Source organism: Rhinolophus hipposideros (genome assembly GCF_964194185.1).
Source record: "Rhinolophus hipposideros genome assembly, chromosome: 10".
Lineage (NCBI taxonomy): Eukaryota > Metazoa > Chordata > Mammalia > Chiroptera > Rhinolophidae > Rhinolophus > Rhinolophus hipposideros.
Genome location: NC_138056.1, coordinates 25,880,764 through 25,898,399, shown reverse-complemented (window position 1 = coordinate 25,898,399; position 17,636 = coordinate 25,880,764).

The following is a 17,636-nucleotide window of genomic DNA, read 5'->3' as shown; positions in this document are numbered from 1 at the left end:
AACCTGTTGGTAATACTGGTATCGTGTGCATGGGTCTTATAAGATTCTGGGTAAAGTACAAATTTAATTTTGGAATTATGGGAGGTAAAAGGATTCAAAGATGTTCCGTGAATTGTGGCATCTTTGAGGTTTTAATCTCATGCCTTCTCCAAAGGTTGGTTAGTCTTTTAATTGAGATTGGACTCTCCCTGTTTTTTAGTTCAACATACTACTATGCTAAGATCAGGTCATTTAGGAAAAGAGAGCTTAGATGGCCAATCTGAAATGATCTGGAGAAAACTGTCACTTGAGCTTTTTTTTTTACTTTTTCTTTTTGGTAAATGAAGTTTTAAAAAATGCCAATGAGCTTCTAGTCATTTATAGCTTACAGAATGAGATTACTCAAAGAGAATTTCTGCATAAAATATAGGCCCTAAAATTTGGGGCAAGCAAATAAATTTTTTTTTTCCAAAATAGTTTGGCTCATGGCATTCTTTTCTTTTTCCTTCAGATTTTCATTCTTTTTGTTGTTGTTGATAATTACATTAATTTTAAAAAATTTATTGGGGTGACAATTGTTAGTGAAATTACATAGATTTCAGGTGTACAATTCTGTATTACATCATCTATAAATCCCATTGTGTGTTCACCACCGAGAGTCAGTTCTTCCATCACCATATATTTGATCCCCTTTACCCTCACCTCCCTCCCCCCACCCCTTTTACCCTCTGGTAACCACTGAACTATTGTCTGTGTCTATGAGTTTTTTGTTTCTCAATTGTTTGTCATGGCATTCTTGACTTGGGCCAGAAGAAGACTTAACTATTGGAAATGTTGAAATAAAAAGGAAACATTTCCAAAGTTTTTCAGTAAAAGTTTCCAACTCATCCCCACATGGTAGAGTTGAACAAATGCATATATTCTCCTTGACGTCTTTTTGTATCAAAGAACTACACATAAATGTAAGGGTCAGAGAACAGCTAAAAATCCATAATACACCAGGCCTCACACTGTATGACATCCATAGCCAATGTTAGGGGGCTCCTCAGACCTTTTAAAAGAAATGGCCCTAGGAGGTTCTTAACACTGCATTTCATTTTACCTTGCTTCCAACTGATGGGGTTTTGTGGGAAATCTGACCCAAGGAAGGCAAATCTATCTTGGCCAGAAGCTTGTATGTTAGGTGAATGTTAAGGAAATTGTCCAAATGATGAAAGGGATTCACTGAGCCAATCAGATTCAGGAATTGAAACAGAAAGGAAAGGAGAAAATTGAGTTTGTCTAAGGAGAGATGAAATGACAGCATGGCTAAGGCACTGGAATGAAATGCTAGGGTTCTATACCTCAACCCTGGGAGGCAGCAGCTGCTACTCTTATGAGATTTGTACATAAAAATACCTGGTCTGATGAAGCCTGGCCATGCAGTCAAGATCCCCCTTCGTTTTGTATGTATACTTCCAACCAACACTCCATTAAGAAAATCTTAATAAGGTGTGTGTTCTTTCACCCAAAGGGCTTTACTAATACTCCACCCTTGTAGAATAGAGAACAGTGACTGCAGGTGTAATGGTGTGCTCCTGAATGTTAGTAAGTCTGGAGTGGGGGAAAAGAATTTGCATTTCTAGCAAGTTTGCAGATGAGGTTGAAAGTGGCTAGTCTGGAAACCCCCCCGTAGAAGAATCACTGCTCTACCACAGTGATTCTCACCCTTGCGTGTACTGTGGAATAACCTGTGGAACATCAAACAATACCTTCACCGGGGGCCTCACCCCCAGATATTTGATTTAATTGGGCTGGGTTAACCTTACTACTGGGAGGTTAACTCCCTTCTGGCTCAGTGTGGGGATCGCTCAGAATTCAAGTAGGTAACTTGAATGGTGATGGTTGATTTTATGTGTCAACTTGGCTGGGCTATGTTATCCCTTTTTTAGCCAAACATTACTCTCGATGTTGCCGTGAAGGTATTTTTTTAGCTGTGATTAATATTTAAATTGGCAAACTGCATTAAGCAGATTACCTTGCATAATGGGAAGAGGCCTCATCCAGTCAGTTGAAGGCCTTAAAAATACAAGGAAGGAGGTATTCCGCCTTCAGACCTCTTCCCCATGTCCCCAGACTGTAGCTTTTGGGCTTGCCAGCCCCACAATCATGTGAGCCAATTCTATACAATAAATCTTTCTCTCTATGTATATACTGTACATGGACCCCTTCTTGCTTTCATTCCTCTGGAGAACCCTCGTGAATACAAGAACCTATTTAGTCTCTATTCCAAATTGGTTCCCAGAAAGGCCCTGGCTCTAAATCAAAGAGTATAAACCCTTCACTAGAGGTTTTTGGTTTTTTTTTGCTATATCTGGCCTGAAGTGAGTCAATGAACATATAGCTCAGTCTTTTTTTTTTTTTTTTTTAACTTCTTTCTCCTGTTTATATAATCAAATCCATTTAGTCCATGCTTGGAACATTCTTGAATCTGTTTCAGGTATTTTTGTTCATTTTCATTTTGTCTAGACGACCCCAGTTAAAGATCAGTAGTGTATTGTTGTATGCCCCCCTTTTGGCGTGAGCGCTAAATTGAACTTTGAGCGACCACCCATACACTTTGAGATCATGTAGTTCGGGTGGCGTTACCTCACTTTGTGGTTCCAGGGGTGTGCTCATCACCAAGTCCTGGCCTGTCACAGTGCAGCATCTTCCTAGCCTTAGAGAATGTTTTTAAGGGCAGATACATGAGTAGCCAGGCCAATCAAAGCCAATAAATACCAGCTTTGCTGGGGCTAGAGCAAAAGAGATGCTCTTTTTCAATGATGGTTACTAAGACTGGACCGATCGGTGGCTAATCTGGACACTACGTAAGAAGAATTTGCCTTAGAATGAAAACAACATAGGTAAAAGCAGAAGCCAAAGTCTAAGATAGACACACAGGATTTGAGCACCCGCAGCAAGTGATGTCTGAAGTCAACCCTGCACTTTTCAGTTAACGTGAGGCAATCATTTTCTCTTTTTTCCCCCCTGATTGTCCATTAAGTGAATACAAAGTAGTTAGTGACCAGATGGAGAGTTAGCTCTATTCCTAAAAGGACAAAAATCACCAGAGCTCAAAGGTAAAATGGCCTGTTTAAAAATGCCCTCGGAACTTATATACGGTAGTTCCCCTTTTTTCCACAGTTTCACTTAATGCAATTTCCATTACGTGAGGTCAACTGCAGTCTGAAAACATTTAATGAAAATTTGCAGAAATAAATAATACATAAGTTTTAAATTGCATGCAGTTCTGAGCAGGGCGATGAAAGCGAAGTGAATCATCCCTTTATGCAGCATCTTCACGCTCTATACGTTCCCCTCCCCTCAGTCACATAGTAGCCGGCTGGGTTATCATACTGACTGCCATAGTATCTCAGTGCTTGTGTTCGTCACCCTTATTTTACTTCATAATGACCCCAAAGAGCAAGAATAGTGACGCTGGTAATCGGATATGCCGAAGAAGAGACACTGCAAAGTACTTCCTTTCAGTGAAAAAGTGAAAATTCTCCACTTAATAAGGCAAGAAAAAGAATCATATGTAGAAGTTGCTAAGACCTAAGGTAAGTACTCAAATCTTCTCTCTGTGAAATTATGAAGAAGGAAAAGGAAATATGTGCTAGTTCTGCTGTCAGATCTGAAACTGCAAAAGTTATAGCCACAGTGCATAAGATGTGCTTAGTTAAGATGGAAAAGATATTATCACAGGTGGGTATGTATAGGAAAAAGTATAGTATGTATAGGGTTTAGTACTCTCCACTATTTCAGGCATCCACTAGGGGTGTTGAAACATATCCCCCAAGGATAAGGGGGAATACTGTATATTTTAATGAAGGAGAGCAAGCAGCTGTGACCTACAGGCCCATCTTCATTCTTCCAAATTCCTGCAGAATCTTCTCACTCTATAGTTCTCATGGACCGTAACTAGACCTTTTAAGGATAAATGTAGTAATTTGGTTGTTGTAATTTGCCACTAGGGTCTGAAATTGTATAATTGAAAATAAGAGACTTAAGATATCAATGTTTGGTATTTTGGTTGGTATTACTAGCTTTTAAAGCACTTAACCACAGCCCCTGGCAACCACTTTACCACTCATTATTTCTGATTTTGACTTAAAAAATTTGTTTTTTCATGTATAACTGATACCATGCAGTATTTGTCTTTCTCTGTCTGGCTTATTTCAGTTAAGCTACCACTTTTATAATTATGATTTAACAGATGAAGAAACTGAGGCTCAGAGAATTTAATAACTTGTCTAAGGTCACATAGCTTATAAGTGGAAGCTAAGGGAATCAAATGAGGCCTACTGACTCCAAAGGGCAAGAGTAACCTACATTTACTACATTCGTTCTCCATTTTATACATTCTTCCTATTCAGGACTCATTGGAGCTATTTATTCTGATGGTTCAGATATTACTATAGTTTATTACTATAGTTATTATAGTGAGGTATTATTATACATTACTTAAGTAGTTATGTAAAGATTTTACCCACTTCTATCCCCAGCACTCAGCCACCTCCATAAAAATGGATGGAAAATTATGGCTCAGCCAGTTCCAAAATGTTTTTCTGCTTCTATTGTGAGGAGTCACTTCGAAGAGTAGGGTATATACCTGATAAGTGAGATAACAACAGCTTTTCATTGTCACTGGGCATGTAATTGAATTGTACTTTATTTAGCTCTAACTTTTAAAAATCCTTTGTATCCATGTCCATTGTATGATGCTGATATGTCCAGAAGAGGGCGATGTTTTACTACAAACTTCGAGTGAAACGTCTTCTGACCAGCTTTGGAGAAGGTATACATTTAGAAACCAAATTTCTTAAGGTAGAGTTAGAGTGCTATTTGCTTAAGTGCTTTAAAAGGTAATTGTTTGTTCTAAATATTACGTAGAGAAGAGAAAAATTTCCTTTCCCAACCACCTCATGTTTATATAACTTGTTCTTTCAACTGGAAATCAAATATTCTATTGAAGTAGAGATCGTAGTGGAATATTCCAGAACTAGTCTATACTTCAGTTATAAGTATTTATAATCCAGAGAAAAGAAGAAGGGCTTTGGTGTCAGACAAACTTGAGTTTGGATGCTGTCTCTACTACTTCCTGGCTTTGTGACTTCAGACAAGTTACTTGGTTTCTACTCAATTTCCTTGCGTGTAAAACGTGAATAGTGGCACCTACATGATGGAGACATTGTGAGGATTAAATGTGCCAGGTTAAGGGCCTAATACAGACAGATGCTCAATAAATGGCAGTGTTCTAAATGTCTGAATGAGCAGCCAATCGGAGCAACATTTTATGGAATTTGCCTTTCAAGAAGAGCCTTGGTCATTTCCATTCTGTGTTGCATAAAACACAGTGCTTAGTACATATTACACATTCAGTAAATTTTTCTGAATAAAATATTTTAAAATATTAAAAGAAGTTATACTTTGAAACCAGTAAGCCAGAGATAAAACTGATAATGTGGTCTAATAGGCATGTTTCTACCTCGTTTTCTTTCCTTCTCCCTGCCCCCAATAAAAGAAGTCAGTTCCCTCCTTTCTTCAAGTGGGGAAAGTGAGTTTGACCAAGTAAGAATAAGACTTTGGGAATGAAGGAAGGGGAAAAGAAAGAAAAGAAAGTATTTGTTCACTGTCTTCTGTTATCTCTTTGGTGAGTAGGAAATCAGCCACAGAAAGAAGGCAAAGGCCTTGAGGGTTCCCAGGAAGTGCAGTGTTGAGAGCCTGGGGCCCACCAGGTGGCAGCCATAGGTGTTCAGGCAGATGCCAAGGTGAGGTGGCTTCATGACAGTCAGTAGTGTGTTCTCAGAGGTGCAGAACAGAAGCCACACGTGTATTCTCATTGCTTTCTCCACTCTGCTCATCCCTGCTTCCTCTGGGAAATCCTCACTATGCTGACCCCATAGCAGCACCAAGAGGGGAATAGCTGGGTCCTGTCACTTTGCCTGTTGTTGGCCTCTGGTCTGTGATTCACACCCCAGGCCCAGCTATGTCAGCTCCCAGCAGGTGGCATGTATCAGCTCCATTGACCCAGGGAGGTAATCATGACTAAACAACTAGAAAATGTAAATGATGACACTTCTTTTCAGAGGGAAATCACCTCTAAATGACTAACATGGCAGCCATTGGAGCTTAAAAATAGAAATTTGTACAAGGGTGTTTATATATAAATGCAAAATTTGTGAATTGTCTAATTTTCCAACAAGAAGAAAAGAGTTGAACAACAAATGGTATAACATTTATCTGTCAGTATAAGGCAACCAAATAAGCTTTTTGAAGAATTTTTGATGACTAGGGACAATATTCTAACATAATATTAAGTATTTTTTTGAAGCAGAGTGCAAAACAAGATGAATAAGACAATTCCAAATTTGCTAAAAAGCAGAAAAACAGAGAGATGCCAAAATGTTAGTAAAACCCATCTTTGATTTAATGTAATTTTTTTTTAAATCAGATGTTCTACAATGTTCGAATTTCCTGCACTGAATGCTATTACTCTTGTGATCACAACATAGCACTACCGAAAGGTGGTGGAAGTTGTTATGCTGATGTAACCCTTCCTTGTCACACAGAAGACACAGCATACAGCTCATTGCTTTTGTGATCAAATATTGAAGGAACTTGGGCAAGTCTCTTGACAACTCTGACTCTCAGTTTTTGCTTCCTTAAAAATAAGAATAATTTAATGTGGGTAGGGGGGACTTCATGTAGTTGTGGTGATGATTAAGTGAGATGATGTTTATACAACTCTGCTTTGCCCAGGGCTTGGTACAGAGGAAGTATTCGGTCAGCTATAATAATTATTATTAAAGAGCAGAATAGATGAGTAGTTACCTAATTTCAGCTCTGACTTCTTTAAGCTTTTCTTCCCCCCTTCCTCCCTCCGTTCCTCCTTTCCTTCCTTCCTTCCTCCCAAAGTAGTTGGTATTAACAATTTAATAAGATTCAACTTTGCTTATTGTGTCACTGCATCTCAAAAAAAAAAATTGGATCAAAGAAATAGACCCCAGGCCCTACTGGGAAGTGGATTTCCAGTGATAAAAAAGACAAAGGAAGGAAAGTGTGATTCTTTGGGAGCGGGAGTAAAGGACAGCCCACGTGGCTGTCAGTGACTTTGTACCTGTGTCAATGTACCAAGGAGGGGTGGGCCAGCACACGGGCTTTGGATCCCCGTGCATCACAGAGAGGTCCAAAGGAGAGACAATTACCCAGGTCTGGACAGGAGTGAGGATCTCTCAGCTGGGCCATCCCACTCAACCCCCACCACTGAGACTGGGAGGGCAAGAGGAAAGAAAATGAACATGAGTCACAACATCAGAAACTTTTTCTGGTGTTCTAGACAGACAGAAATTTCAGAGGTAAAATAATATCAGCAGAACCCCTTCAGAATAAAACTGGAAATGAGGAGCTCCTGCAAACATGTGTGCAAAGGCTACTTGAGCAAATTCTGACCCTGGTTGGCTTTACCACACACATTTCACTCTCCTGTTGCCTTACCTTTTTCCACGGTTCCCACATACATGGCCTGAAGCACCAGAAACTGCCAGATGTAATGGGGCCGATCAAGGAATGCCACTAAAGAATTTTCTGAAAAACAAAATTTGAAGAGGCTCTAAATATAAAAAAATAAGCAGCCCTGAGGTTTAGTTTTTCTGTTTTTTTAAATTTGGACTCAAGGTAAAAGACTGTTTATTATTTTTTTATGGTGTAAGTCTGAGCCAGGTCCCAAACTGAGTTGTAATCCTTAAATAGCCTTAATGCTTCAATGATTTCCATTTTGCAGCATTATGGAAAGTTCATGAGATAGTTTTGTTTTGTTTTCTCCTTTGTCTCATTACCTACAATATTGGCTGGCTCAGTAAATATATGTTGAATCAATCAATGATGTTAATGTACATACATAAGCCACAGGTAAAGGGGGGAGCTGGGGTCTCACCTAGGCTGGCCTAACTCCAGAGACTGAATTCTCAAATGCTGCCTTTGTTTACCTCGTTCCCACTGACTGCTTAAGTCTGGGAAAGAAGACAAGGGCCTGCTGGGGCACGGTACCTCCCTGCATGGCACTTAGAGTTGGCATGTCCTTGGAAATAACTAGATGTACAGTGATTTCTCCAGGGTCACTATTTAGACATTACTAACAATCCTGGTCTTGGAATATGTTTACATATCAGCTGCAAAAGCTGAATGCTTCTATATAATATAATCCTCCAGGCTTCCTGTAACACAGAATAATAAATTGTAGGCTACTTACCAAAAATCTCTAGACACAGGCCCATGCATGTCTAGGATCACTTAGCAATTGCTTGAGGGCTTTGAAAGTCTCTTGAAGACAGCCAGTTCAAGAAGAAGTTTCCCCTAAGAAATCATCAATTAGGGCATAGAAGTTAAATGCAATCTCTCTACCTTTTCAGCCCTATCTGTTCGAAGGTGAACAGATTGAGTTTGCATCTCTCTGTGTGATTAACATCAAGCACCCTGTGTTGGTTGAAAAGCTTCATTATCTGAAGAAAAATTTAAAAGGCAGGATGGACAACTTCAATTTAGATAATTGTTGGATATGATGGAGTGCTCTTCACATGGGTCTGTGTGTGGCGGGGGGGTGGGGAGGAGGAGGAGCGGGGAGGGCGGGAAGGAGCACCGTCCACTAAGTACTGTGAAGGCTCTCAGAACCCACAGGCAGCAAATGCCTACGTGGAGGAAGCATGATGTATGAGATCAGAAGCCCCGAGTTTCAGCTTTGACTCCATTACTAGCTGGGTGGCCTTAAGCAAAATCACTCAGTGTCTTTGAGGTCCGTTTTGTCATCTGTAAAAGTGGCTATGACTGTGCCTAACTTTCAGGGTTGTTGTAAGGGTGCAATGAGATGGCTGAGAATGCTTTGTAAGTGCTCAGCCCAAGACTTGAAATCATCATCACCATCATCATCGTTACTACACAAGGCTTAAGAGGATTCAAAGATGAGCAAGCTACTCATCTTGCTGTATTTCCATCCAGTCTTACAGAATCTGAAGTTAATACAGTCTTGAGGTCTTCTTTAAGGTAACAAATGCAAAATTATAAATAATAATTAAGTACATTGCATTTGAAAGGGCTTTGTTGGCTTCACAGTAAATGCACCTCTGCCTCCATGATAAGCGGTATAATAGTTCAGGAGCCTGGACTCAGGGAGGCACACTACCTGGGTTCAAATCCTGGCTTAGCTGTGTGACCTTGGACAAGTTACTAAACCTCTCTGTGCATCAGTTTCTCATCTGCATAAAGGGTTGTTATGAAGATTAAGTAACTTTAAATGTGCAGCAATGTCGGCACATAGTATGAAATATACATGCTTACAACCACCAATTTTTTCTAACCTCCTTTCAAAGATCTTTTCACCTGGAAGAATGGAATGAATATAGCACGTGCAAATGTTACTTGAGACAGAGTGTGGTGAGCGCTGTAAGAAAATACAAACCACGAGTTCTAGACAGAGGAGACTTTATATCTACTTGGGGAAAGGCTTCCTAAAGGGAAGGCTTCAAACAGAGAAGGTTTCAAGAGGCAGGACCTTCCAGGCAGAAGAAATAGCCCACACAGGCTTGGAGGTGAGACTCGGTTGGACATATTTGGGAACAATAAAGGTCCACACTTATAGACTAGAGAGGAAGTAGGAGGTGAACCCGGAAAGGCAGACCGGGATGAGGGACCTTGGGTGCCTGGATGAGGAGTTGCAGACAGTGGGGAGAGGATGAGAGCATGTGGGCTTGAGGAAGATTAGCCCAGCAGCATTCAGCAGGAGGGATGCAGTAGGGTCAGTGCCACTTAATTATCCTGGCAGTAGGTAACAAAGGGGACTGGAGTCCTTCTACATGAACAACCTAGACAATCTGAAACATGTCACCAACAACCACTGGGAAGGGCAATCATTTCTTTAAAGTCTGAGGAAAGAACTTCCAATTTGTAGTTTTCACATTTTTCCCATTCAGATTAGTGGCTGAATTGAGTTTCTCATTTCAATCCCATCAATATGAAAAGTGGAGGGGTTTTGGCCTATGAGAGAATGGAATTGTCACCCATCCCAGCCCAGGGCCTTGTACTCTTAGGCTCTGACCAAAGGTCCAAGAAGGCCTTCTCTGGCCTAGCCATATCCTTTCTCCTAGTGGAAATTCGTCCCATCCCCTCTCATTAGGACTAACATTTTGCAAAATTTTTTTTGCTGCCACTTTTTGGGGAATATTTCCTTGAGAAATGAGGGGGTTTTATGCAGCTGCCTGGCATGTAGTTTTTTCCTCAGGGAGGTAGGGCTATTATATACAGCACACTGCAGAACCTATACAACTGTATGTGACAGCCCCACCACTGGTCAGGGCCTTATGGCAGAGGACCTTTGGGGGGCTGCTCCCAGGTGTTTCCACCTAAGGGGAAGCAGAGTTTGCTACCCTAAAATATGCCTTTTTATGGTATGTATTATTTTAAGCTGGTTGTTTTTAAGAAATGAAAGACTCGGGAGAAAACTTTGTCCTTCCAGCAACTGCCTAGGAGAATTCAGATAGAGAGCCTGCTCCAGGAAGGGAGCTGTCACTATAGATAGCTATAGTTTAATATGAACTAGGTGTGATAGACAGGGAGGAACTAGCAAACCTTGTTTGATCTGAACCCTCTCTGTGTCCCATTGTTAACGATGGCCCAGCACACATATGTCTACCAAACATTTGCTTTTCCATTTTCATGTGAATTATCTTCCTGCCCTTTAAAGTCCCAAGCCACTAACTCCCCTTTCCCTTTAGCTCATGATGGCTTGTAAACCTCAGCTGTCTGATTTATCCTCTGGTGGCATATTCTTACAGAATCCCTGTATGTACATATGTAATATACTAGGTTATTTTCTCCTGTTAATCTGTCTCATGTCATTTGGATTATTAGCCCAGCCAGAAGAACTAAGAGGGAAAGTGGGATATTTTCCTCTCCCCACACACCCTTCTGGGAAAGACAGTTGCTATGTGTCGCCCTGGGGATTCCGCCTCCCTGGCCTCAGTTGGTCCAGGAATAGGCATCTGTCCTCAGCATTCTTCCTTGGAATGTTTAGAACTAAAACTAAAAACAGAATCAGCCTCCTCCGAGTGGTGGGAGCTGTAGAATTTGAATATTGGGAATACCCATTAGCCAGGTTTCTAGTACATGGGAAGACAGTCTCCATAGTACAGAAAGATACTCTCCCAGGAGAAAAGTCAAGTGCTGGCTGAATCTGAGTGCCTTTTCCAATTTTCCCTGAAGACCAACTCTACCCTTGTTCTACTCTAGGTTAAGTGTGATGCCCTTTCAGAAAATTCCTTCTTCTTTTTCCTTAACTATTTTGAATTGGATTTCTTTCACTTTTGATCAAAGGACCCTGATTCATGTACCTATGCTCTCAATTTTTGCTCATCAATTAAAACTTATTCAACCGGTTTCCCTTCTTTTCAGTGTCCTAAGGGTAGGACAGATAATCTCATCATTGCTAACAGAGAGAACAATGTGTTAAACCTTAATAATCACAGTAAGAGCTTACATACTGCTTTTCAGATTTCAAAATTAGTTTTCAATCAGTATTTCACTAGCTCTGTGTAAACATGCAGAAAGGGAAGATACTGTCTTCCTTATTTTACAGAAAAGTTTGGCTCAGATAAATTAATTGACTTTCCCAAAATCCCCCCAGTTATTTTCTGCCAAAACATGGATGTCAACTTAGACCGGTTGCTTCCAAATCCTGTATACTTTTTCCAATATCATCTTGCTTTAGGAAGTGACCCACTGCTTAGACTTTTGGATATTGATGAAGGCCAGTGAGGAAGATAGTATAGTCAAGAGGACCTTCCTAGGATCCTCAGAACTCCCTGGTTAAGCAGTTTTCTACTCTACCTATAAGGAAGAGGGTAGTACTGTTGCTTATGTTTGATGGGCCCAAGGGAAGTAACACAGGGCCAGTCTAGGGTGAGGCCAGTGAGATGCCAAGGTGAACAATTTAAGGAGACAGTTACTCTCAAGGTTGTGCAAGGCTTTGCTCTGGGCCTATCACATCATTAAGGTCATAGCTGCAAAATTCAGACTCAAAGGGTATGTGAGATATCTCCTGAAATAAAGACACCATGTCAGGACGTATGTCGAGTGGAAGAATCAGATGACCAGAATCAGGCACCCGTGGTCAACTCTGTCATGCTTGGCATCTAGACGTCACTGCCCTCATGTCTTTGCTCAGTACCTGATTCACTTGGCTAAACTTGCTCTCAAGAAACAGATCTATTTGGCTCTGACACACAAATGTCCATAAAAGTAGATTCTTAGGTGAAGGAAAAGTACAATCCCATGCTGTTGGAAGCCTAGTAAAAGCCAAACAAATACTAACAATCAATGTTTTCAAATCTAAAGTCCTAGTGATAATCGATTTCAAGTTACATTTCTGTCATGTTTCACCAAAGAGTCCCAATTTCTATAACCATACGCTTAAGCTGCTCTCATTGAGCCAAACTTACTTGTTCTGTTACCTTCTTCTCAGTGTCTTAAAAGTTTATCAGATCAGGAAATTGAAACTGATACTGCTTATGTGGCTTTCTCAAGGTCATACAGACAATTTAGTGAAAACGCTGGGATTGGAATCTGGTTCTACTGACACATAGTACACATTCCACTATGCTGTGAGCCCTACACTAAGTATTGGACTGAGAGAGTTATTGTCTGAGCTACGAAAAGAATGTTAATACCAATCATTTCATATATGTGCAGTACTTTGAAATTTTCTAAGTGCTTTTGCCTTTCATTTTCAACTCATGAAAATTTTGAGAATAGAAAAGAAAATTGAAGTACAGAAAGGTTATATGTGTTATCTGAGGAAACATATTGAGGTAACATATAGAAAACAACATATAGACATTGTTTTCCTCCATCACTGTTCTTGGCTTTCCCTACTAGGCTCCACGACAAGCCAAACATTATCTAAAATTATTTGTTTGAAAAACATTCTCCTGCCCTATATTGGTTATGTATTGCCACATAACAGGTTACTCTGAAACTTAGCAGCCTAAAATAACAAATATATACTTATTACCTTACTGTTTCTGTGGGTTAGGAATCCAGGTGCCACTCAACTGGATGCCTCTGACTTAAGAGCTCTCCCGAGGTTGCAATTAGGTGTCAGCTGGGGCTGCAGGTTCATCTGAAAGCTCAACTGAGGAATGATTTGCTTCCAAACTATTGATAGGATTCGGTTCCTCATGGCCTGTTGGTCCAAGGCCTCAGTTCCTTGCTGGCTGTTGGCCAGAGACCTCCCTCAGTTACCACATGGCCCATCTATAGGGCTGGTGACAATATGACAGCTGGCTTCCCTCAGAGTGAACACATGACAGAGCAAGACAGAGAATCCCTAGGCAGAAGCCCCAGTACTTTGTGTAATCTAATCTTGGAAGTGACATCCCATTACTTTTGCCATGTTCTATTCATTAGAAGCAAGTCAAAAGGTCCAGCCCACACTCAAATGGAAGAGATTACAAATGGGTGTGACTACGAGGAGACTGAAATCATTGGAGCCATTTTAGCAGCTGCCTATCCTATATCACACGCCCCAAATTAAAATTACACCTTCAAGACACCTAAGGTGAAATAACTCTAGAGTTAAGTTTATTATCCTTCAGTTTTTTTAAAGAAAAACATTTCTAATGTAAAGCAAAAAGGATTATTCATCCAAAAATTATAGCTGGCAGCTTGTTTGATATTTTGAAACCATTGTACAAAGTAGACACGTATCCCAGAGGGATAGATCTGTGATTCTGCCATCCATCTCTCCCTCTCCTCAGAGCATGCTAATTTCATAGTTTGATTTTTTTTTTCCATCTGAACTGAAAGTCTTGCCTTCCAGACAGCACAAGTGAATGACACTGCCTGCATGTCAGAAATTGCTACTGACATTTCAATTTTGCTTAATTTTTTTTCTTTCTTTGATAGTATTATAGAGAAAATTTACATTTGAATAAAAAGCAAATAGTGCATGTCAGAGTAAGCATCAGGGAATGTCAAATTGTTTTTTTCCAATTACAACTCTATTTCAAATAGGGTAATGCAATTAAAGGATAATTACTAGAAGCACAAAGCCAAGGTTACGATCAGAAATGGTTACCCTTTCACTTTAAGTCCTGTCTTGCTAAATAAAACATTCCTGAGGGGCAAGTTACTGTTTGAAAATAGAATACACTCATCCAGGAACAACCAAACACTTGGCGTTTTGACCAAAACATGTATTTGTCCATAAATACAAGTGTTTAGAAAGATGAAAAGACACTAAAGGTGAGGAGCATTTTCCTTGGCTTTATCACTCTGATTAATAATGTGATAAATTAGCTGTAGGATGCAATATTAATTAACAGTATATTAGTTGCATTTTATTGCCAATAACATAACAAGCTCTGAAATAGTAGTCAGACTAAACTGCTGACGTGGGCTTTTCTGCAAACTGAGCTGTAGTTTGATTTCTCATTTGTCCAAGTGAAGCATCAGCAACTGAGTAAAACCAATTACCTCCAAACCCACCAAGCCCTCGGCAGCAACTTAGTGCATCTGAGCTTTGCCCAAATGTTATTACTTTCAAATTAGAGCCTGGTCTGAGATGGGGCACTAAAGAATTTCAACTGCTGAAAATAATTCATTATGGCAGTCTAGTTGTGTAACACTTTGCAGAGCCAAATAGAAAGCAAACTCCCTCCAACTTCGAGACACATTGAATCCATAGCTGTCTGCTTCCGGAAGGCAAGCCTGGAGACACAAAAGTCAATATGAAAAGAGGCATTTTCCTGATACCCTTGTCGCGCAGGGGACCCTGCTCACTGTGCCATGTGTCGTGCGGGACGTCCGGCGGGGTCTCTGCTCCCGCTTCCCACATAAGAACGCAGGACATGGTGAGGCCAAAAAGGAACACCAACGGAGCCATAGGTAGGGGAGTCATATCACTATATTCTCACCGGTGGCATCCGCCTCTCTGCAGTCCGCTCTTGCTAGCCCCCATTCCTTTTGCTAGCATAGCCACAGCCGTTATATTAGTGGCCAATGGCTTACGGGTTACAGCTGACGGCCAACTAGCCACAGCTGCTGGCCATCTGATTACAGTTGATGGCCATTTACTACCCGAGCCAGCACCTTTCTATGTGAGGCCGAGAACCTGGAAACTGTTTTGGGGCTTTGTCCCCACAGCCCTCAAATGAAAATATGATAGGAACATTTCCAGATTGTAGTGTTTATTTTTGAAAAGAAGTCCTGGTTTTGGGTCAGAGACACTTTAGGGGAAAAAATGCAAGTCCAAGAATGGAAAGGAATAAGGAGTTTTAGATAATGGGAGTTATCTCACCTCACTATGTAGTTAGAAACTACAGCCCAAAAGTTCATCAGATAAAGAGAGAAGAAGTTATTGAGGTAACATGTGGTCAAAGGAATTAAAATAAGCATGGCAGGATGCATTATACACTCCTGGAGAATTCCCTGTTCATTTATTTACTCATCTCCCCAACATCCCCTCACTTCTCAGCCTCTCTCTGTGTCTGTCTGTCTTTCTCCCTCTTCTGCACATACAGTCATTTGCTATCCCCTTATCTTGCTTAATGTCTTTCACCACACATATCACTATCCTAAATTACATTTCAGATAGGTTATTCATTCATTTTCTTGTTTACTGCCTGTATCCCCATCAAATTGTAAGCTCCATGAAGTCAGGGGACAGGTCTATCTGTTCATTGCAGAACAGTGCCTGGCACATGGTAGGCACAGAAATAGTTGAATCAAAGAATGAGCCCATTCACTAAACTGACAGTTACCAAACGACCAATGTCTAAGTGCAAAGGATTCAAAGATGGAGTTTACTAAGTGCCCACAATGTGCTAAAATCTTTACATATAGTATCTTATTGAATCTCACAATAACCCTGCAAAGCATGTGTTTCTATCATCCTGTTTGTTTGTTTGTTTGTTTTGTGCAGAGAAGGACATAGAGGCTCAAAGAGCCTGGTTTACTCAATGCTGCACAGCGAGGAAGAGGTAAAGCCATAAATTAAACAGTGTCTGACACTCTGATTCGAGACATTGTCGTATTCAAAGACGAATAAGATACAAACATCCTCCCTGAGAACCTCAGAGTCTTATAGTTTGGGTTTGACACGTCATTGTCCTAGAGGGTTATCTTTGCCTTGCACAGCCCAAGGGAGAATCCAGCAATAAATCCCCGCAGATGGGACATTTGCCATTCTGGGATCTTCAGGAATGTCCTCCCTCCTGGCAGGATGTGGTATATGCCATGCTGTTTTGCCTGGGTGAGGTCAGATTCTTCTAGAGGTTCTTGAGAGCAGCATATATTCTCACATCACTCCTTCCAGGTCTGTATGGGAGCCCAGCAGCTGTCAGGGATCCTATTTACTTGTAATAAATCTAACAAATGAATGATAAATAAATGATGAGTCTTCTGCCTCAGAGAATCCAGCAGGGGCAAGACCTAGCCAGGAGCATGGGAAGCCAAACTCTTTTCCAGAATTCATCACTGAATTCTAAACAGCCAACACCACGCTCCACAGTCAGTTCAGACCACAGAGTTTCTATGTATTTTACAGGTCACAAAAACTATTCCTCTCTCTGGTCCTCTGGAATAAAGAAAGCTCCTCAGCCTATTTATTCCATGAATAAAAAAAAAAAAAAAAAAAAATTAAAAAAGGTCTCCCTCGGTTACAATGCTGTTCATGTCCTTTGACCAGAAACAGTTAGAGAAAAACTTCAGGATTGATCCAAGGGACCCAGAGCCCAGGTTCCATTAAAGTATATTAATGCCAAGGTCTGTGCAATTAGTGAAAAGTCAATTCCCATTACTAGTTAACACTATTGAATATCTGCTTTCTTTAATAAAAAGCCATGTCCAGTACAAAGAGAATAAATCAATAGGTTGGCTACACTTAGATCTATTCTGCCTTCTTCTCAAATGCACAGAGAAACTCGCTGTCAGAGCTCCACTGTCTGTCTGCCAAGCTCAGTCTGCGAGTTGGCAGCTGGCCCTGACATCTTTGCCTGGAATCTTTCATTAGCACGATCTCGCCTTAGCTCTCATTTCTCTAATCAGAAAATTTAAGTTTAAACTCGTGCTTAAAAAACCCTCTGTTTGGGCTTCACCTTGATCTGTCTCTGATTTCGGCTTGTTCAGAAAACAAGCCATTGGCCACTATGGACATACCTCCAACCCCCAGTGTGGGCTAGCAGCAGCCCGCCCTCTGGGGAGGAGAGTGTGGGGTAGACACGGCCTCTTACAAGGGGCCAAAGAAGACTTAGGGCCTGAAAGAGTTTGTCCCTGCAGAGACACCCTTTCCATTCTTGTACAGCTGGTTTTACCCTATCTGCTGCCAATTTTAGAGGCAGCTGGAATGTTCCAGAATTTTCAATTGTGAAGAGCAAAAGAAGGATACACCTGACTTCCCTTGAAGTTTCCAAGCCCTCTGGTTTCCCGGGACCATGTTCAGAGGAAGGACACATTTACCACTATGTCATGGAGACTGTCTCTCTGTAGCTAAATCTGGCTATTCATCTTATGTGTGGCCCACACGAAGGGGAAAGCTGTTTAGACACTCCTCTCATTATAATGCTTTGCTTATTACAGATTGAAAGGAC